General features: G+C 55.1%; 1 protein-coding gene and 1 long non-coding RNA gene across 2 annotated transcripts in view; one reads left to right on the forward strand and one right to left on the reverse strand.

The window, feature by feature from the left end:
- NXNL2 (nucleoredoxin like 2) overlaps positions 1–12,767 on the forward strand; it is a 228,568-nt gene extending 215,801 nt beyond the window's left edge. The window contains exons 4-6 of the transcript XR_006588611.1: positions 4,328–4,473; positions 10,596–10,848; positions 12,301–12,767. The gene's annotated coding sequence lies outside the window, so the exon portion shown is untranslated. The remainder of the gene's footprint in view (positions 1–4,327; positions 4,474–10,595; positions 10,849–12,300) is intronic.
- A 4,970-nt stretch (positions 12,768–17,737) lies between these two features.
- Positions 17,738–20,406, reverse strand: LOC109493669. The gene is made up of 2 exons (XR_002147961.3): positions 20,158–20,406; positions 17,738–19,887 (listed from the first exon to the last, which is right to left on the reverse strand). It is a non-coding gene; the product is annotated as an uncharacterized LOC109493669 (long non-coding RNA).
- Positions 20,407–20,756: the final 350 nt, after the last annotated feature.

The raw sequence follows: 20,756 nt of genomic DNA on the forward strand, positions 1-20,756 counted from the left end.
CACCGGGGCATTTTTCCCTTAAGAAGGGTTGTAACTGGGGCGCCTGGGTGACTCAGTCGGTAAAGCATCCGACTCTCGATCTCGGCTCGGGTCAGGATCTCGCGGTTCATGAGTTCAAGCCCCAAGTCGGGCTCTGCGCTGACAGTTCGAAGCACCGACACCCGAAAGCATTCAAAGGGGGGAAAGGATTAAACAAAAAATAGCATCCTCATCAATGAAGTTAGTCTGAGAAGCAACTCTGAGTTTCTAGAAAGGTAACCAAGTTAAACAAAGAAGGTGGCCACACTGACGTTCTGCGTGCTGATCTGTGGAAGGAGTGGGAGAGCAGGGTTTCTGCACAGCTGAGAGATACCCCTGCAGGACACAAGCCTCCTTCAGTTCCCGAGAGCCGTTTTCATTGGCCGGCCTCTGGAATCTGGCCTGCAGACTGGCCGCAGTTTATTTAAAGACAATAACATCCACACACACACACTCCCGCCCGATAGGCAAAATTCGTAGGTGGAGTAGACGCTTCCCAGCATAGAAACGTTTATTCGGCAGTCCAGGCAGCACCCGCTACGTGACTGAATCCGGGACCGTCCTGGCTGGCCCCACCTGCACACGGCCACATGCTTAGAAGGTGAGACATTTCTGTCCTTTGCCCGGAGACCAGGGTCCCCGAAATCTGCAGGGACAGCAGACAGACAGGAGCCTCAGTCAGGCTATTTGCAACACAAAGTCATTCAAAAATGCATTTTTAAAAAATGTACACACAGGGCACCTGGGCAGCTCAGTCGGTTAAGCAGCCAGCTTCGGCTCAGGTCATGATCTCTGTTCTTGAGTTCGAGCCCCGCGTCGGGCTCTGTGCTGACAGCTCAGAGCCTAGAGCCTGCTTCGGATTCTGTGTCTCCCTCTCTCTCTGCCCCTCCCCAACTCACGCTCTGTCTCTCTCAAAAAGAAATAAAACACTAAAAACTAAAAAGTGTATATATGAATTCCCCAAGAGAAATTGAGGTCAGACTTTCATATTTCAAACATGCCAACATTCCAGCTCTTGTGCGTGTGAACGTTCTCGTGCTCGAATGCTTACTGTTACAAGGGTTATCCTACGGCCTCCACCCAAAAGTTACACACCTTATCAGTACTCTTCAAACTGAGGCCGCCTGCCTGAAGAGCTCACATTTCTTTTAGGTTCACCTAAGCTGTCTTTGCAATATTTCGAAGAGGGAGTTCAGACTGATCTTCCAGACGTGCAGACTTGAGAGTGAAGTGACTCATCCAAATTAACACCTGCCCAATAGGGCAACAAACGCTGGAAAGGGGTCTCACTGCCTGGCTTGCCCTTTCTGAAGAAGCGCTTCTGGACACCAGCCTCACGCTCAGCTGGAAGCTGAGACCCTTCACAGCATCGTCCGCGTCACCCGGTAGGGCTGTGTCCGCGCTCCGCCAGCCGCCCTCGAGCTCACTTTGAGCACCACTCCTCTCTCCAGACGTGAAGTTCACCCGCCGGGTCAGGGGTCCCTGGAGACAGTGAAAGCCGAGGAGAACACAGCACTTGTTCAGTGGGCTTTCTGAACGCCTGTCCTAAAATCGCAGCGACATCTTCCCAGCCAATTCCAGCAGCTGGTGCTTCTCCCCCACCCACCAGAGCCCCCCATCAACCTCTGACTTTGCTCAAGACACGGCCGTTGCTCTGAGAGGCTCCTGTTCCCCTCAGAGTCCTCAGGGCCCCACGCTCCTGACCCCCGGGGCTGGGCCGGCTCCCTCCTGCCCTCTGCACCTTCTGCACAACCACCAGCAGCGGGGCCCGCGGGAACTTGTTTAGGCTCTTCCGTGATCTGTGCCTTTCCCAGTAACCCGTTTGTGAGACATTCTTGTACAAACACAACTTAGAGGCAAACAGGACGATGCCTTTTAAAAATGCCACTTACATGCGCTCAGGGCCATGATCAGTTTAAATTGGCCAAGTCTTCGCGCAGTTAAAGCTCAGGGAGACTTACGCCCCTCGATCGTTTGCGTGCAAGACACCCGGTTGGAGACTGGGAGAAATCAGTGGCGTGGCTCTTGGGTCACTTTCACCCCCAACGTTTCTAAGGATGAGCGTGAACAATGGTGGTCAAAAGGACCACGGCAGAGAGGAGCTCACGGCCCACTCAAGGCGAGGCACTGAGTTCCATCTCTGAGATAGTCGTGCATCACGCAGAAGAGCTTCTTGCGAGGTGAGACCAGGAGAGAGGGGAATGGTGGCACGGTTAGGGATGGCCGGCGTGTGTCCAGTCAGCTGTACTTACCGGGGAATTTGTGCCTCGTAAACTAAGTCTACTTCCCTACCCAGCCTCCAGCCGGTGAGGAGGGTCGGAGCAGAAACTGGCAAAGTTCTGTGGGTTTTGAATTACTCGACCTGCCCTGGGCTCCCGGCGGTGTTGTCTGGGCTCTGCGTAAACACAGACTGGCACGTGACACTTTGGTGGAGTGACGATGCGTGTCGGGAGATGGTGCAGATCAAAACCTCAGTGTGACGATCTTTTCACCTCAGGGGCACTCTTGGGTGCTCGTGGCTACGTCCCGTGACCCGTGTCCGCGTGTGTGCATGTGTGCACGCGTGTGTCCCTGAGCAGACGCACCTGCGGCCAGCCCCGCTGGGCAATGGCTGCCTCCTGACTCGTCTCCACGCAGCTCCACAAAGCACATTGCTCCCCGGCCCGTGGCCCTGGCACGGTGGTCGATTCTACGCATCAACTTGGCCAGGGCAAACAACTGCCGTGAAGGGATTTTTACATATCTGCATAATATTTAAATCAGTAGACATTGAGTAAAGCAGACTGTCCTCCATGATGTGGGTGGGGCTTGTCTAATCAGTTGAAGGCCTTAAGAGGAAAAAAGACTGACCTCTGAGAAGGAGAGAATTCTGCCTCCAGACAGCCTTCAGACCCAAGATGCAACATCAGCTTTTCTTCCCTGGGTTTCCAGCCTGCCAGCCTACCCTGCAAATTTTGGACTTGCCAGCCTCCACAGTTGTGTTAGCCAATTTATTTTTTTTAATGTTTTTATTTATTTTTTGAGAGAGAGAGAGAGATCGTGAGTGGGGGAAGTGCAGAGAGAGAGGTAGACACAGAATCCAAAGCAGGCTCCAGGCTCTGAGCTGTCAGCACGGAGCCCGACGTGGGGCTCAAACCCATGAGCCATGAGATCGTGACCTGAGCCTAAGTTGGATGTTTAAGTTAGCCACCCAGGTGCCCCTATGTTAGCCAATTTCTAAAAATAAATCCCTCATCTATCTATCTATCTATCTATCTATCTATCTATCTATCTATCATCTATTATCTATTTATCTATCTATTAATTATCTATCTATCATCTATCATCTATCTACCTTGGCTCTGTTTCTCTGGAGAACCCTGATACTCAAGATCACGAGCTCATGCCACCTTTCTCTTGGGCAGAAGCCAAGCAGTGTCACCATCAGCGACCCTGCCCCTGAGACACTGTCCTGGCTCTCCAGGGTCCCCAGCCAGAGAAGGAAGTAGGGAACAGAGCTGCCAGGCTGCTAAGAGGAGGCAGACACAGCTTAGTCTCAGACAAAGCAGACAACAAAAGTTTCTGGCCGGAGAAAAGCCAGCATGGAGAGAGAGAGCTGGAGAAATGGAAATCCCCTGGTTCCCCTGGAAAGGTGGAGTCAGAATGATGGCAGAAAGGGGCCACTGGCTGTGGTGTTCAGGAGCACGGGCTGAATCTTGCCTCAGCGGAGCCTGGAGCAAGGCTTCTTATCTCTCCCCTGCAGTGGTTCTCGGGCATGTAGGCTCCTGAGCACTTTCTGAATGTGGAGGGCTGTCTCGTGTCTCCAGGGGCTGTGTCCGTTCCTCACGGCTGTGAGCCCCTCCCCACCCGCCACCACCCTGCCCGCAGCACAGAGCCACAGACCTGGACCCCACCTGGCCCCAGGCTGTTAGTGTTTGTGTCTCAGTCTGGGTCCTTCCCAAGGAAGGTGCCCAGATCATTTGGTGGCATTCATTTGGAGGTGATTACAGGAAGCTCTGGGTCAGGGGGAGAGGAGGGTACCGAGGAAGCGTGGGCCCCTGTGCTCGGTGCTGCCAGACCCCCTCCTCGGCATTGTCCCGTGGCCGGGCCCCTTCTCCGTGCAGGGCAATCCCAGGAACTGACTGCTCAGCCTTTCTCCAGAGCTGTCTGCAGAAACGGCAGGTGGCCTCTGGGGTGGGCAAGGGGCCAGGGCGGGGTACCCGTGGGCGCTGCCCCAGCTGACCTCCCCCAGCAAACGTGGGCACTGTAACCCTCAGTTTTCCTATAAACTCCAGCAGCGATGGCCTCACTCAGCTTTGTGTTCCCACAGTCTGGCCCCCGGGAACCCCCAGATGTACTGGTCACACGAGGAAGGAACTGAACGCCCACAGCATCCAAGTGGCTGACGGAGACGGGTCACTTTGCTTCTGCCAACCCCGCCTGCTTTGCCAGCAGAGCTGAAATGCACCGGGAGAGGTGAGCCGATTGGCCAATCCACTTTAAGATAGTCTTTGGAAACACTCTGCTCAGCACTGATCCGGACGGCCGAGAAGAGAAGGGGTTTGCAGCGTGACCCCTGCCAGGGAAGACTGGTATTTCCTGGAGAGGGCTCGGAGCTCGCGACATTGGACCAGAGCAGCAGCGGCTCCGGGGACGGGTTTCAGGTGCGCACAACGGGCAGGGGGAGATTAGGAGATCTTGAGCCGTCAGCCCGCCTCCCTCTCCCCTTTCTCCCCCAGCATATTGTGAGGTGTTTCCAGTCCATGAGGAGCCCCAAGAACTCTGCGGTGAGCGCTGAGACGCAGAGCATTCGGTCGCCCCCTGGCCTTGCACCTGCCCCACCACGTTTCCGCCCATCTCTCGGGCGCCCCCCCACCCGCCGCCGCACGGCTCCACGGCCGCCGAAGCCAGCTCCGGCTTCCTGTTGGATTTGTTCCAGGAAGACGAATTGAAGGAAGCAAACCTTGTATGAGAAAAGTTCCCCGCAGGACACGGGATCAGGAGCTTCACACATTGTCCAGAGTCGACCGTGGCCGAGTTGTTCTCATTCCCACCCTCAGATTCCTGGGGGGGCTGGTCACAGCGGTGAGCACATCGGGGTCAGCCTAGCTGGAGAAGAACGCGTTTCAGGACTTGGGAGAAAGGCTGGCCCGGCGGTGGCTGATGGGACAAGGGCGTCCCTCTGCGCGGCGGGGCCCTTGGTACAGCCTGCAGTACCAAGAACAGCTTGCAGTTCGGGACGGGGAGTCCAGGAAATCGCCCCCAAACCGTACACCTGTGGACTTTGGCTGCTGAGAATTTATTTGCTTAACATTCCGGCAATCAGCTTGTCCCTTCTGTGTATCGTTAAGCACGAGTTATTGGACGGAGTAGGATATTTACAGTTATGCCCCAGTGATGATTTCTGAGCATTTGTTTGCTCAAAGAAGCTTGTGCATTTTTAGCAACTGTTTATCTTAATCTGAGGTCTGAGAGAAAAGAAGTGTGTGAGACCAGAAGAGCAAACATTACCAAGGAAGGAAAATGGGGAAGGACAAGTAGACCACAGACTGATGTGATGTGTAAAACTGATAAAAATTGAGACGGAACAGTTGATAACCAGAAAAACAGAGGTGAAAAGCAAACGAAACAAAGTGCGAATGAGCAAGAAACGTTGGAAAGTTTGGAGGGCAGAGCAGAGAAAACGCGCGTTGTACCACGAGCGCCGGGCGGGCACGATCAGAGGGTCCCGGCTATCGCGGCCGCGGAGGGCTGGCAGGGTGACGGCTGAGGGGGCTGAGCGGGGAGAAGCGGTAATCCGGAATCGCGGCCTGGATGTTCTGGCTGCTCAAAGCCGCAGGAGCTTATCTACTGGCCTCCCGGGACACCCACCTATTCCGAGGCTCGGGGACCACACGTCGGCGAGCGACCCCAGGTGCGCCAGACCCGCCGTGCGTTATCATCCGCGACCTGGACAGCGAGGAGGAACGACCTGGGGCTCCTCTCCCGCTCCCGCCCCTGGCTGCCTTGCAAGCAGCCTCCCTCCCTTTGGGTGGTTCTCAAAATGTTGTAACGCGTCCTGCAGAGTAAGACCCAGTGTGCCGCCTGAGCGCGAGCTGTGGGCGCAAACTTCCAGGCTTTGGCGGAGATGACCCCTGAAACGACGGTTTTCTAGTTTCGCTGGGGAGGGGGGGCTCATGACCTGTGCTAATTCACAAAACCAATTTGCCACGATTCTAGCCAGTCGCAGGGAGCTTCGTATGCCGGCCTCTGGACGCAGCTGAATAGGACTCCCTTTCTAAAGACCGTCCGTGGTACCGTAACGTTGATCCTGGGGAGCATGTAACTTCACGTGAGTGATTAAATACTTTAGGGGTGACTCAGAAAATCTTAAACTGGGCGGAAAAGCAAAGGAGACAGTTGCCAAAAATAAGGCTGGGAGCCCCGAGGGTATGGATTTCTCTCCTGTAACCTGCGGGGACACAGGTTCGTGCCCCACTCTGAGGTCTCCGGGCTTCTCCACAGAAAAGCCCACCCTGCCCTCTCTTCTTGAACAGGTAGCGTGGAGAGCTCGGGGTGCAGTGAGGGCCGAGCGGGGCCCCGGGGAGCTGGACAGTGCAGGGCAGCGCTCTCCAGCTCCCCTTCTCCTCCGTGCCTAACACACACGGCGGGCAGCCTCAGATTCGGGGGCGCCCCAGGCACAGTCAGAGCACTGCCAGAGCTCTCCTCCAGCGCCTTCCTGCCATACCCGGGGTAAAAACCCAAGCTGCTTACCCGGCTGGTGGTGACCAGCCCCTCGGACGGCCGCGTCCGAACCCCCCGAGCCTGCGAGTACGTGACCCGACGTGGCAAAGGTTGTGGAAGGAAGCCCCTCAGCTGACTCAGGAGAAAGAAGAGCATCCTGGGCTTTCCAGGTGGGCCCAACGTAATCCTGAGGGTCCTTGAAAGGAGAGGAGAGCATCAGACAGACGGCAGCATGGGAAGACCTGGCCCGGCGGCCCCAGAGTTTGAAGCAGAAGGGCCACCAGCCAAGAAATGCAGGCAGGCACCTGGACCTCGGTGTCAGACTTTGGACCTGCAGAGCCGTGGGGTAACACATCTGTGCGATTTGAAGCCACCGAGTCTGAGGTCACTTGTCATAGCGGCTGTAGGAACCCAATGCCACGGCTCACAGGGTCTGTCCCTCCGACCGTGGCTGGCTTCCCTCCCATCTTGTCCCAGCATGTCTGGGCAGAGGACTGTCTCACTCTTCCCGGCAGGCCACACCCATTCCTACCTCAGGGCCTTTGCACTGGCTGCTCCTTCCACAAGCAGCCACAGCCACAGGCAGGTGCGTCTCCAGAGAGGTCTTCCCCGCCGACCTCAGCACTCCCGTTCTGACTTGCAGTGATTTGCACAAAAGCCATCAAGCCCCGACACACTCACCCCAACGTCCCATGACGTGTGAATGCACAGCCTCGAATGTGCTCACTCCTGGTCGTTTCTATTTCTATCTTATTCCCACAGTCACTGCTTTTTCTTCTTTGCATCATTATTTCCCTTTGCGTTTCTTCTGTTGGTTTGGCATCCACACCTAGCAACATTTCATGGGCTCCCTAAACCTGGCCCTGGTGAGGACACACCCTTGCTCATTGTAGCTCGCGGGTGTCGAGGCTGGCTTCACGTCGGGCTGAGAACAGAAAGCCCAGCAGGCACCTCCTGGAGACCCCGACCCCCAGTCTCACCTGCCCAGGGGCCCCAGCGGGGCCTTTAAAGCAAAGCGCATCAGTGTAGAAACACACTGTTTTCACTTTCCAGATGGCTCCCTGGGAACATGGTAACAGCCATATTTGAGATTCACGCCTTGCAATTACATTTTTTTAAAAAGCCACAAATACTTTGATGTCACACATGCGGCCGGGGAAACAGCAGCTCTCCCCTCGCCCTGTAGGCCCAGGCCTGGGTGGGGGTGCCCAGCTCCCACTCCTGAAACAAGAGGATGACCTTCCCCGTGAGACCCTCCGAAGTATTTGACCCCAATGTCTTGAGTCAAAGGCAGAATCAATCTAAGGAAAAAATAAGATAAAATCCACGGTGAAAGCCGGAGACATTGGTAGCAGTGACGGGTGCTTTACAGAATCCAGTTTGGTGATAAATGTAAGTGGAGCTTCTGAAACACGAGCGAGAAATTGGCCAGGACTTTCGCGAATAAGGAGACGTGACCCCTAGCTCCGGCCGGGTCTCCCGGCTTCCCCCCGAGGAAGGCACGAAGCAGGCCCCCGTGTCTCAGGACTCCTGGGAAGGGGTCCACGGCGGACTGAGTTCAGCGGGGCGAGCGTGCAAAGCGCTCCCGGCCACACCGCGTGCACGGCCTCTCTGGGGCCCACGGGCTCCGCGCCTCTTGTGGACTTAGGCCAAGTCTGCGTGGGGACCCTGACACGGTTTCCCAGCCTGAGTCCATCTGATGGGCCACCGGCGAGTGCCGACCATGGCCCAGGGCGTCGGCCCCAGCTCCCGCTTGCCGCGCTGAGGGGTCCTCCTGCTCCGGGGGCACTACCGTCTCCCGAAGGCCTCCCGACACACCAGCCTTTCCTGTCATTGTGCGTCTGGGCCTGCGTTCCTGCTCGCCGTGCCCGGCTCTGTGCTGTGTCGCGAGCGAGCGCTGGTCAGGCCCTCACCTGGACGGATGTCCTCTCAGTCTAGGCTCTGCCTGCACGGGGATTCGGGAGAGGACACCGCTCAGAAATTCTGACGCAGAAATCGTCTGCACGTCTCAGAGAGACACAGGGGGAGCGGGCTGAGTCGAGGAAGGAGAGCCCCAGCGACGAGCCCACGGGTTGAGTTGAACGTCTGGCTTCTGTTTCACAGACTCCGTGCCAAGCGTCACGAATGCCCTTGCTTTGAGGGTCATCCGTGAAGAGTACCAGGATGAGAACTGTCTGGTGTCATTCACTCTCCTGACTGCACTGTCCTTATCCATCTCCCCAAAGTGCCTCAGAACTTTAAAGAGCAGCTGTGTGCAGGGGGGCGCCTGGGTGGCTCCGTCAGTGACCTTCGGCTCAGGTCAGGATCTTGCAGTTCATGAGTTCGAGCCCCGCATCAGGCTCCGTGCTGACAGATCGGAGCCTGGAGCCTGCTTCCGATTCTGTGTCTCCCTCTCTCTCTGCCCCTCCCCTGCTTTGTCTCTTTCTCAAAAATAAATAAAAACATTAGAAAAATTTTTGAAGAGTAGCTATGTTCAGAGTGCCAGAAAGCTGTCTCGAGCTTTGCTGTGGTATAGTTTTTTCCACATTAATGAGACACTGTGCCCAGCCACCGCCTCTGACCGTGCTTCCTGTATCCGAACTCATGGCCAGTAAAGCATCCGCGTTCAGGTGGTGGTTAGGAGGAGGGGATTTCCCTAGACCACCAAGCCAGGGTTTTGCCCACTTCCCTCCTGCGGGCTTGCCTCGGGAATTCCTGGACAGTCTGCGGGCCACCGACCGGTGACTTGGAGTAACTCCGAGGCCGGGGGCCGGAGGAGCCCGCCCCAGCTGACCACATCCTGCCCTGGCCCAGGGCATTCTGGGAGCATTGCTGTTGGGCCCCGGCAACCGGTCCAGCCTGGGAGGGGAGTCTCCTTCCCTCTGCCCCAAGGGGGAGTGCGGACCGGGGCCAGGGGGTGCCTGCATCTTCCTGGGGGCCACCCAGGGTCCTGTCACCAGAACCGCACAGCCGTGTACCCACCTGTCCCCTTCACTCGGCCTGTTCCTCCTTAGAATGCTTTTACCCATAACGCACCTCAGGGCCAACGCTTTTACCTAATTAGGACAGCTGAGCCCTGGCCTGTCACATTCCTGCCAAGGAGAGGACGATGGCCGGGCCCGGGAGCAAACGGTAAGGCTGGCGTGGGCCGCGTCCGTAGAGTTCCTCCCTTCCAACAGGAAGGAAGTAGAGGTCCGGGGCAGAGCTGGTGGGTCGGTGGCTGTGACACGGGAGCGTGTACATGTCCCTTCTGGTTTCTTCTCTGTTTCCTGAGTGGAAGAACAAAGCAGGGGGTGACGGAAAGGGCGCGGGCATCTACGTGTGGAGGGGAGCTGGGGAAAGGTTGTCTCCGAGCAAGGTGAACAGGGGGCTGGCGGCTGAGGCCTCTCAGGGCCACAGGGGTGTAAAGCCGGCCGATCAGCAGGAGCTCTGGAGTTCTCCCCGCCCGCCTTTGGCCGCTCGGCCAGTGGTGCCGTCAGCACAGGGTCTGGCTGAACCGCTCCCAGGACCGCATAGAGAGGGTGGAGTTTGGGAGGGCTGGAGCGAGGGGGGCGGGGGCGCTGACTGTGGGAACGGACTCCTTCCTCCCTGGGGAGAGGCCAGGACACTCGGGAGACAGACGCAGCAGCCCCAAGGGACATCCTGATGCAGGACTGGCAGGAGCCGGCAGCGTGAGCAGGAGAGTGAGGGGAGCCATCCAAGCACAGGGACATGAAGCCCTGGAGGGTGGAAGGCTCGAGATCCAAAGGGCGTGGGACGACCCGTACCTCCTCCAGCAGATTGGCACGCAGGCTCGGGTGACCCAGACCCGGTTCGGCAGCCCCCAGCCCCGCTGCCCAGGACTGGATCCTGCAGGGTCCCGAGGCTCCAAGTCTGCGTTTCTCCCGACCTCCTAGTGGTGCTGAGCTCTGTCCCCGCTCTGGGAGAAGGTCTCGAGAGCAGGATCTGCCACCAGGCTCACCTCTGCCTGACCGCTTACACCAGCCAGCGGAACACGCCTCGTGGCTCTCTGGATGTCGACAGATAATATACCTGTTTATAGAGAGCAGCCGACCGGAAGCACAAGTCACCATGTCTGTGACCCTCCTGGTGAGCGACCACAGCATTGTCCACGCCTGCCAGGCCAACTGCCGACCCTGTGGCTCAGAGGTGAATGTTCTGGACACCCCCCCCCCCCCAGGGCTGCCCCCGGCCCTCTGCCTGCCTTCTCCATCGAGGCTGCAACAGGGAGCCCCTCCCAAGAGCAGAAAGCATGGCCACCACGTGAGCTCACAGGCCCACTGGGTTGGGACACCCGCCTGCTTCAAAGGCTGCAAAGGCCCAGACCTTCCGGGACCAGCTGGAAACTCCTTGGCGTGACCACTGGCAGGCCCGACCCTTCCTGCCACTTTGCCAGCTGGACCTCTCGCCCCTGCCCTCACACCCACAGACCTCAAGCCATTTCTACCTGTTTGTGATGCCCAGAGGGCACATGCTGTCTGGGCTTGGAGCCCACCCCGCCACCCTCCCCCACTGTGCTCTGGGTGAGAGCCGCCCGAGAGGGTGTCGTCCTCACTCTATCGGTTATTGGCTCTTTGAGGACAGACGTTTGGTCCTGTTCTGGCCTGCCACCACAATGGTAGCTGGTGGAGCGAATAAAACAAACGAATGACAGGTGAGAGGGAGGGGGAGCATTTCGTGTCCAAACCCTGTTTTCTGGATCTTTCCAGGCCCTGGAGTTTACTCTCTACCTGACACAGTGCAGGGAAAAGCGGGACTGGTGACATCACTGGGTCTTTATCAAAGCCCAAGGAGGCAGAGCATGAGCCTGTGAGTGAAGCTAATCTTCAGCTGGAAGGATGCTGGAGGGCAGCTGCTGTCCTGGAAAGTCAGGCGAGTGTGGTATAAATGCCACACGAGTGTTGGAAAATTCTAAGCTAACACAGAAAAGTCTTTGCTTCATTGTAATCCAAATCAAGTAAGATTCAGAGGGGAAGAAAGTAAGGGAGTTTTCATCTTAAATTGTCTTTCAACACAGTTTACAGGAAATGGGGTGAAAATACAAGAGACAAAGTGGTAACTGCAGGAAAGCTTTAAACATCATCATCAGACCCTCCGGGCATCAGAAATGACGGCTAAGCAAGGAGCTCAGGGGGTGCCAGGTGGCCCCCAAACTCTGCCTGCAGAGAACCGTGTTGTCTGGACCTGGGGACTCTGCTCCACACATGTGCACACACAGGCTTCATACACATGCACACACACTCACAGACACAGCACAGCCACACACAGACACACATCCACTCATCCAGACACATACACACTTATGTACACATAGAGACACAGACACAAGCACACTCACACACACACACACACATGCACACTCATGCAAACACGCAGGCACACACAGACACACACAATGACAGCATTGGGAATGACCGAGTGGGAATAGCCAAACAGGAAACCGATGGAAGAAGGCAGGGCCTCTCCCTGAGCCTCCCGCACAGCCGCCATCCCGAGACTTTCCCTCTCAGGCCTCCTGGGATTTGCCTCCCTGGGTTGGATTTCTCAGGTTCAGGGCCTAGGCTCATCTCTTCCTTCACTTACTCCCTCGTTTTGCTGCAGGTGTTTTCGCAGGTAGCTCCCCAAGACGGTTTGAATTGTTGCTGCGTCTGAGAAGAACATCTCTGTGACTCCCTCGGATGTGGTGGTCAGTTTGGCTGGGTATAGAATTCCAGGCTCCATTCCGGAAACTGTTTTCTGGAGTGGCTGCACCAGTTACATTCCCACCAGAGTGACTCAGTTTCTCTGCACCTTTGTCTTCACCAGCTTTCGTTCTCCAAGGTCATCTTACAAACATTTTTGGTCCACGCATACGTTTTTGTTTTTGGATATCCAGTCACTGCTGCCTCATGTGTTGAAAAGACAATTCCTCCTTCACTGAATTGCTTTTGCAAATATCTGTCAAATATCAATTAACCATTCCATGTGGGGCTATTTCTGGGTTCTCTGTTCTATTGATTCACATGTCTTTCCTTCTGCCAACACCATGGTTTCAATTAATGTAATTATATAATAAGTCTTGAAATCTGGTACAGTGACTCCTCCCATTTTATTCTTTGTTTCCAGAGTTGTGTTAGCAATCCTACTTCCTTTGCTTTTCCATATAAACAGAATAATTTTGAATATTTAGGATAACTTAGAATAATTTTGTTTATTTCTGCAAAAAAAAAATTTACTGGGGTTTTGTTAGGAATTGTGTTAAACCTGTATATCACTTTTGGAGAATAGACTCCTTTATTATGTTGAGTTTTCTAATCCATGAACATGGTATGTCTCTCCATTTATTGAGATCTTTGATTTCTCTCTTCAGTGCTTTGTAGTCTTCAGCTTGTGTCTGTTTTGTCACATTTGCACCCAAGAATTTCATTTTTTTAGTGATTTTAAGTTGCACTGTATTTTTAATTTCAGTTTCCATCTGTTCATCGATAGTATAGAGAAAAACAATTGATTCTTGTAAGTTGATCTTGTATCCTGTAGCCTAGTTTATTAGCTCTAGGAATTTTTATTTGTGTATTTTCATAGATTCCTTAGGATTTTTAGGAGGACCGCCACCATCATGCTATCTGCAAATGAAGGCACTTTTGTTTCTTCCTTTCTGGTCTGTATACATTTTATTTCCTTTATTTTCCTTATCTAGGACTTCCAGGACAATGTTGAATACAAGTGGTGAAAGAGGGCATTTTGTCTTGTTCCTGATCTTAGAGGAAAACATTCAGTTTTGCATCAAGTATGATGCCAGCCATAGAATTTCTATAGATGCCAAATGCTCTTTTATCAAGTTGAGGATTTACTCTACTCCTAGTTTTTTTGAGGATTTTATCATAAATAGATGTTAATTTTGCCAAATATGTTTTCTCCATCAATTGATATGATTATATAGTTTTTCTTCTTTAGGCTGTTCATATTACAGATTGTATTGCTTGATTTTTTAATGTTAAACCAACATTCCATTCCTGTAATAACCTCAATTTGGTCATGGTAATTGTAACCTCCATGTCATGCTGAATTCTACTTGCTACTATTTTATTAGGAATGTCTGTGTCTATACTTATGAGGAATATTGGTCTGTGGTTTTCTTCTTCCATGCCATCTTTGTCTGGTTTTGGGATAGGATAATTCTTGCTTTGAAAATGATTTGGAGGGGCTCCTGGGTGGCTCAGTCAGTTAAGCGTCCGACTTCAGCTCAGGTCACGATCTCTCGGTCCGTGAGTTTGAGCCCCGCGTTGGGCTCTGGGCTGATGGCTCGGAGCCTGGAGCCTGCTTCCGATTCTGTGTCTCCCTCTCTCTCTGCCCCTACCCCGTTCATGCTCTCTCTCTCTGTCTCAAAAATAAACAAATGTTAAAAAAATTTTTTTTAATGATTTGGAAAATCATTTTTTATTTTCTGAAAGGGATTTTTGGAATTAGTATTATTAATCCTTTTTTATATGGCTTGGTAGAATTCCTCAGTGAAACCATCTGAACTGGAAGATTTTTTTGAGATCTCAGAAATTATGAATTCTACTTCTCAGCCTGTGTACTTCCTATTGAAAGAATTGCGGAGATTTGTGCTTTTCAAGGAACTGGTCCATTATATCTAAGTTGTCAAACGTATGTGTGTCGACTTGTTCATAGTCTCTCCTTATTATCCTCGTAAGGCCCTCTGGGTGTGACACCTTCCGCTTCATCCCCAAGATTCACTTCTGTCTGATACCGTCTTGCACAAATTTGTCAATTTATTGATCTTTCAAAGAACCGCCTTTTGCTTCATTGATTATTTTTCTGTTTTAATTTAATTAATTTCGACTGATTTTCTTTTATCCTTCCTTCCACTTGTTTTGGAGTTTCTTCTGCCCCTCTTCTTGCTTCATGAGATGAGAGCTTAGATGATTGATCTGAGACTTTTCCTCTTTTCTAAATGCAGCTTTTGAAAACATTTTTTAATCAAGGAGAAGGGTTTGCGCACGGCTTCAATTAAATTAATAAAGAAGGAAATCTTTTCCCACGTGTGCATTTTGTAGAAAGCTGCAAACTTCTATGATCCATTGAAATACCCAGATAGTTAACGTGGTCCCCACTGACTGTGGTGCAACGTACCATTTTCCAGAGGGGGACTCTGACACACAGAAATTCAAGTGTCAGAGGAATTAAGAACGACAGTAGGAGCAAGTCCCCCCACTCCTCTGCCCACCACCGAGCTCCAGCCTGCTCTAGCCATCCTCACAGGCTGAAGTAGGGGCCGTCCGTAAAGGATCCGGGTAGATTCCATCCAGTCTCCCCAAACCGGCCGCTCACAGTCCAGAATGGAGAGCAGATGTGGGGGCTGGCCAGAGTGAGGGTCTGCGGATGGTGTCCATCATCCCCGCCCTCCTGCTTCAGCCGAGAGCAGTGGAGGGAGCGGCCCCTGGACCCCTACGCAGGCACCCCACAGGCACCCCAGGTACTGGTCGTTTGTGCAGTAAGTTCAGGCCAATGTGCTTCAAGAAGGTTGCAACCTCCAAAGGGCCAAATTAAGTTAAGAAGGTCCAAGTTGATGGGACATTCTGCCACTTACTAGCTGTGTGACTTTGGGCAAGTGAACGGCCATCTCTGTGCCTCGGTTTCCTCATCTGGAGAATGGGATGGTCCCAGTCTTGGGGGCTGGGTCTCCTGCTGTGGTTAAGGAGTGATTCTGTGTGAAGGTCTGGGGCAGGAGTGAGCACCAGGTCAGCGCTGATCTCCACTCTCACGGTCTCATCAAACCCCTTCGGTCCTTTCTGCTCTAAACCCACAGGCCTTTGATGTTGGAGGAGTGAGGAAATCTGCAATTACGTTACCTTCTTCCATGGTCGCCCCATGTCCCCACCCCCACCCCCAAGCAAACCCTCTCTCAGCCACGAAACAGCAAAGTAATTCAGCGTGGCTGCAGACACTCGTTCACAGAGCCAGGAGCACGGGAGGAGTGCACAGAACCGGTCCGAGCAGAGCACGGACAGGTCTGCACACAACCACGCCGAGGGCTGCACGCTCTGTGAGCGATTGGATAAACACAACCGGCGTTTTTGTTGGATTGCACTGCAGACGGTGTGCACAGACAGGCTTCCTAAGCGGCTCCCGCAAGCCGCTCCGCACCCCACGCCCGCCCCCGTCTTGCAGGAGGGGCATCTGCGAACACAGGGCACTTTTTGGACTAATAGGACTGCAAGCATCCAAGGGCTGCTGCCCACCCGGCCCCCCGTTTGTGGGCTTCAGCTGCAGACGCCGCTGCCAGCCCTCGGACCACTCTCAAAATGGGACGGGATCCGGGGCGCCTCCCTTCCGCCCCCCCTCCGCCCCCCCAGCCCATCCTTTCTCCTCCGGCTCCCAGAACACACAGGCTTGCAGGGAAGCATGTGCGTGCACAGCGCACAAGCTCATCAGATCGCCTCCCCAGGCTGATTTCACACTTCCACGTCTGCTCCCACTGAACCTTCTGCCCAGCTGACCACCAATTCCGAGGCTCCCACACCCACTTCAGGTCTGGTCACTTGCTAGAACCACCCACAGAACCCAGGGAAACACTTTACGGATGTCTCCGGGCTTATTTCAAGGGGTGCAATTCAGTGGCAGCCAAACGGAAGAGACACACAGGCAGGGGAGGGGAGGGGGCCCAGAGCTCCGCGTGTCCCTCCCAGCACCAGCCCGGGGTGTTCACAGCTCCCCGGGGATGGGGGCTGGAGACCCGCAAATGCCAGCCCTCTGATCACAGGGCCGGTGTCCCTGTCGTCCAGCCCCATCCTGAGGCGGTCGCCTCCCCCAGCCACCTCCCCCGGTCATCTCATTAACATACAAGAGAAATAAACTGAGGCTTTTAGGAGCTCTGTGCCGAGAAAAGAAAGACCAAATATTTGTTTTGTATTTTACCAGAGGGTCCATGTGTTCATGTTCCGTGGAGGGTCGAACACCTTACGTCCCTCACAGTGCAGTTCCTCTGTGCACACACACCTGTATATGTGCACACGCAGACACACGTGCACACACATAGACACGGACGTGCACACACACAGTCGCACGCTTGCACGAACGCAGACACACTAGTTAGGTGCCCGTACAAAATAAATGTGAACAGAATAACCTCGGGATCTCCGTTGGCTCCTGGCTGACCGCGCAGCGTGGGAGGAGAAAGGGAGGTGTGACTGAGGCAGGGAGATGGGTCGCCAAGGTGCTAACTGCGGAAGCCACGATGAACGCATGAGGTTCAGCTTCACTCGGTGTCTGTCGGCCAGTGAATACTTACTTGCAAGAGGTCAGCGAGTCCCAGGCTTCACTCGGGTCCAGCCAGGGTTACTGCACAAAGGCCAACTTTTGTTTTGCCAATCTGTATCCAGGCTGCTGTTTGAAAGCCATTTCTCCCCGGTGCGGGGCTCCTTTCCTCCCACTCAGCACCCCTCCCTCCCCCCCCTTCCTCCCAGGGCTCGTCCCCATTGAGCTCACACCACACCGTCCCGGGTGCACGCCTGCAGAGAGGCGTCTGGAAACCAAGGAAGGTGGGGTGCACATTTACTCAAGAGAAGAGCCAACGCAGAACTTAGAACAGGGGTGGTGCCCACTAATTCTGACCCGGGGACCCAGACAGCACCCGGGATCCAGGAGGCAGAGGCTGGGAGAGGAAAGGGAGGCAGAGAGGAGGCGCATTTGCAGGCCAAAGCATCCGGCCTGCCTTCGCAGCCACTCAGCTCCTGCAAACCGCCTGCAGCACCCTGGCCCTGCCGGGAAGGTCCCCCGTGGCTCCACGTCCAAGCTCCCTGCACCTGCTGGCCAGGCTGTAGGCGCCAACCGCTGGGAAAGTGAATGTTTCCTTTTGTAAACTTATAAACAAGTACATGTTAAGTTTATACGGTGATATGTGATATGTAATAAGTTTGTACCTACTGTAGTCAAGTCTGGGGCCAGATGGTTTTTCAAAAGCATTCACATATAAATTAGACTATCTTTTGATTTTATTCTCCTAAGTCTAGACTGCATTTGACGGTCTGAGAAAAGAGCTGGAGAAATTTTTAAGTTATTTGGTACCTGACATTTTATTTTTCTCCAACTTTTTGTTACGAAAAAATTTCAAACATCCAGAGAAGGGGAACACGTTGTACAACTCCCCACCACGTCCGCTCCCCAGCTCCGGTCACTGATTTTGTCCTCTCGACCTTCTGTGCACGTATCGTCTCTGCTGAGTCATTTGAAAACAAGTTTCGGACATCAAGACATTTCACCCTCAACAGCTCATCTCCTAGAAATAAGGCCATTCTTCCAGATAAGCATTGTGCTATCACCACACCCAATTAGCAGTACGGATGGGTCTGTGATACTCCGTTCATACCGAAATGTCATCACAATGCTTCCGTGCTGCTTAGGTGATCAGGTTCATGCTTGTTGTTAGAAATGTTGCTTCTTTTTAGCTGTCTTCATCCTAGAACCAATCCTACCCTTTTCCTGACGTTACCCTGTTTGAGGGATGAGCTAGGTCTGGCTCTCGGCACCTGTCTGGTCCTTTCTCCTGGTGTTGTTTACCGCGTGCTCTATCCCTCCTCCTTCCCGTAAACTGGACGTGAGGGCCGAAGCGTTTTCAGCAAGACCACAGCGTCGGCGATTTCGCGAGCTGGAGTTTTCGACCCCTAACGTCAGACTGACCCAGCATGGGTGATGCTGAGTTTGAATCCCCATGAAGGCGCTGACAGCCAGACGTCTCCGATGAAAGTGGAGGGTGTTTTTTCTTTCCCGGGTGGCACTGTGTGATTGACACACTTTCACGTCCCCTTGTCCCGCTCAGTTATCTGAGGGGTGCAGAATGCAGAGCTCCTAATTCTTCCATTCCTCCCGTACTGATGAGCTGACATTTTCTGTGAAGAGCTTTTCCTCGTTACTCCGGGAGGCAGAGACCCTCAGGGAGGGCTGGTTTCCCGGAGAGAAGGAGGGAGAGAATATGCCTCTAGGGGCTGTGGGGGGCACACAGAGGGCCCCCCCCCCGTCAGGGTCCAGTGTCTGAGCCTTAAGGCCCAGGGAGGGAGGAGCTGGGGGTGGGGGTGGGGGTGGGGGTGGAGCACTGCTTCAGTGAGAGGGCTGTGTGTGGGGAGAATATTTGGGGGAAGGAAGGTTTTCCTGAGAGGATTTTCAGGAATGCCTCTGTGTCACGTCCCCGCCTCTCCCTTGGGGCGCCTGCGGTAAAAATCCCCACTGTTTTTCAGGGCTTCTGAGGCTGTTTTTGGAGGCATCACCACGCCTCAGGTTTGCCCCGTTACGTCTGATTTCAGAGGCCCTCAGTGAGTGGAGACGCGGGCACCAGCCACGAGGAACAGCAACCCGCAGCTCATCTTACCCGGCATGAGGCACCGAGTTGAACAGAATCACTGACAAGTGCCCGGTGGGGTGCCAATGCAGAAGCCAGCACGCCGCGTGTGCCCTCCGCTCTGGCGTGGGGCCGAGGGAGTGTCTCTCTCTCTCTCTCTCTCTCTCTCTCTCTCTCTCTCTCTCTCTCTCTTCCCCTCCGCTGGGCTGGATGCTGAAGGAGGCACGTTCGATCCCACTTGCAACTTGGGACCGAAGTGGCTTCCGGAAGCTTGCGCGGGGCTCGCTGGTCAGCCTGGAAGGCCTCCACGCAGACGGGGCTCACAGCAGTCAGGGACTCATTAAGCAGCACGGAGGACCAGCATCGGCCCTCCTGGGACCCGGAGCTCCGCAGCGCCCCCAGCCCCAGGTTCTCCAGGGCAGGGGTTTCTCTGCCAGCAAAGTGCAAACCCCGCCAGGTGCCCGTCAGGGCTCAAACCGCCCCAGATAAGCACTCGCTCCCAGCTCCGGAGAATGCTGGACCGGGCTTGTTCTCTGGAAGCAAGAGGCCTCCAGATCTGGGGCAAGCACCCCAGGGACGCTTCCCTGTCCTCCACCACCCTCCTGGTACCCCTGCGGCCTCCATCCCGCCTGCCCAGGGACGTGCACCCTGGCTTTGGGCATCAGACCCTGCCTCCTTCTTGCTCTCCTTTCCTTCTCGTCCCTCTCTTTCTCCCAACCTCCAGAAGCTTCCAGGAGCGGTTGCTGTGTTCATTCGCCTGGCCTTTACCTTCCTTCTCCACTGGGAAATTCCGTAGTCTGGTCACCTCCCCAGGTGTTCTTCAGCAGCACCTCTCATGGGCTGCTTTATTCGGCCACACAAAAGGGTCCAACCTGTGTGCGACAGCGGCCACTGCGATTGGCCCGCAGGCCGCGGAGCCGAGCCGGGGTGCACACGAGGCTGGGAGCCAACGAACGGGGTCTGAGCCACCAGCTAACCCGGCAGCCAGCCCGCGGTCAGGTAGTTTCAGATGGAAATCATTAAGATCACGAGGACGGGAACAGTAACAGCCGTCGTCGTCACCATCGTCCTCGTCGCCCCAAACCCTCGCCGTCAGCGCTGCAGACGCCGGGCCCAAGTCCATCCACGGGCCCAGTTGGTACCTGGTCCAGCTGGGTCCCGCCCGAGACCCCGAGGTCGGCCGCCTGGAGCTCGCCAGCCCGTTGCAGTGTCTGGAGCCTCCTGGGGCAGGGGCTTGGGACAGGCTCGGCCCCAAGGGCTGAGGAGAGAGAGGGGAGGGCTCGCGAAGAGGAGCAGACCGGGTGAGGGGGGCGAGCACGGAGGTGGGGGGGTGGGGGAGCTGGCCGAGGCGCCAGGAGGTGGGAAGGGAGGGCGGGGAGATGGGGAGGGGAAATGAGGAGTAGAGGTGGGGAGGGGAGAACACAGGGAGGGGGGCAGGGAAGCGGGGGCGGGGGCGGGGAAGTGAGAGGGGCGGAGGGGGTGGGGGGGGAGATGGTCTGGGACTTGAGGCGAAGGGGAAGTGGGGGTTCAGGGAGGCGGGGCGGTGAGGGCGCGCAGGCCGCGGTGGAGGCGGGGAGGGGGCGGGTTGCAGGGGCAGAGGACGCGGGGGAAGGGGGGGAGGGGGGCGAGGCGGCGGGCGGGAGGGGCGCGGAGGAGGCGGGGAGGGGGCGAGTTGCAGGGGCGGAGGAGGCGTGGAGGGGGTGGGCGTCAGGGAAGGAGGAGGAGAGGAGAGGGCGGGTTG

This window comes from Felis catus, chromosome D4 (genome assembly GCF_018350175.1).
Source record: "Felis catus isolate Fca126 chromosome D4, F.catus_Fca126_mat1.0, whole genome shotgun sequence".
NCBI classification, from domain to species: Eukaryota; Metazoa; Chordata; class Mammalia; order Carnivora; family Felidae; genus Felis; species Felis catus.